This window comes from Tupaia chinensis, unplaced genomic scaffold, assembly GCF_000334495.1.
Source record: "Tupaia chinensis unplaced genomic scaffold, TupChi_1.0 Scaffold149964_2, whole genome shotgun sequence".
In the NCBI taxonomy this organism is placed as follows: Eukaryota; Metazoa; Chordata; class Mammalia; order Scandentia; family Tupaiidae; genus Tupaia; species Tupaia belangeri.
In genome coordinates, this window is record NW_006209806.1 from 2,066,098 (window position 1) to 2,067,232 (window position 1,135).

The 1,135-nt window shown below is 56.0% G+C and overlaps 1 protein-coding gene across 1 annotated transcript in view; it reads right to left on the minus strand.

Annotated features, from left to right (window-relative positions):
• The window catches only part of SEMA6B (semaphorin 6B), a 13,102-nt gene that overhangs the window by 5,309 nt on the left and 6,658 nt on the right, over positions 1-1,135 (minus strand). The gene's annotated exons all lie outside the window — the stretch shown is intronic.

Consider the following 1,135-nt stretch of genomic DNA (forward strand, 5'->3'; position numbering starts at 1 on the left):
TGGGGGGGTGTATGGATGGATGGGTGGATGGGTGGGTGTATGGATGGATGGATGGATGGTGGTGGATGGATTGTGGATGGATGGTGGGTGGATGGATGGTGGTATGGTGGATGGATGGTGGGTGGAGGGATGGATGGATGGATGGTGGATAGATGGTGGGTGGATGGATGGGTGGGTGGATGGATGGATGGATGGGGGATGGATGGTGGGGGGATGGATGGTGGATGGATGGATGGATGGGGGATGGATGGTGGGGGGATGGATGGTGGATGGATGGATGGATGGGGGATGGATGGTGGGGGGATGGATGGTGGATGGATGGATGGATGGGGGATGGATGGTGGGGGGATGGATGGTGGATGGATGGATGGATGGTGGTGGATGGATTGTGGATGGATGGTGGGTGGATGGATGATGGGTGGATGGATCGATGGATGGGTGGTGGGTGGATGGATGGATGGTGGATAGATGGTGGGTGGATGGATGGGTGGGTGGATGGATGGATGGATGGTGGATGGATGGATGGATGGTGGATGGATGGATGGATGGTGGATGGATGGATGGATGGTGGATGGATGGATGGATGGTGGATGGATGGATGGATGGTGGATGGATGGATGGATGGTGGATGGATGGATGGATGGTGGATGGATGGATGGATGGTGGATGGATGGATGGATGGTGGATGGATGGATGGATGGTGGATGGATGGATGGATGGTGGATGGATGGATGGATGGTGGATGGATGGATGGATGGTGGATGGATGGATGGATGGTGGATGGATGGATGGATGGTGGATGGATGGATGGATGGTGGATGGATGGATGGATGGTGGATGGATGGATGGATGGTGGATGGATGGATGGATGGTGGATGGATGGATGGATGGTGGATGGATGGATGGATGGTGGATGGATGGATGGATGGTGGATGGATGGATGGATGGTGGATGGATGGATGGTGGGGGGGTGGAGGGATGGATGGATGGATGGTGGGTGGATGGTGGTGGATGGGTGGACAGACGGATGGGTAGGTGAATGGATGGGAGGATGGTGGGTGGATGGATGGGTGGGTGGGATGAGTAGGTAGGTGGATAGATGGGTGGGGGGGGGAGAAAGTGGGTGGGCTGAAGA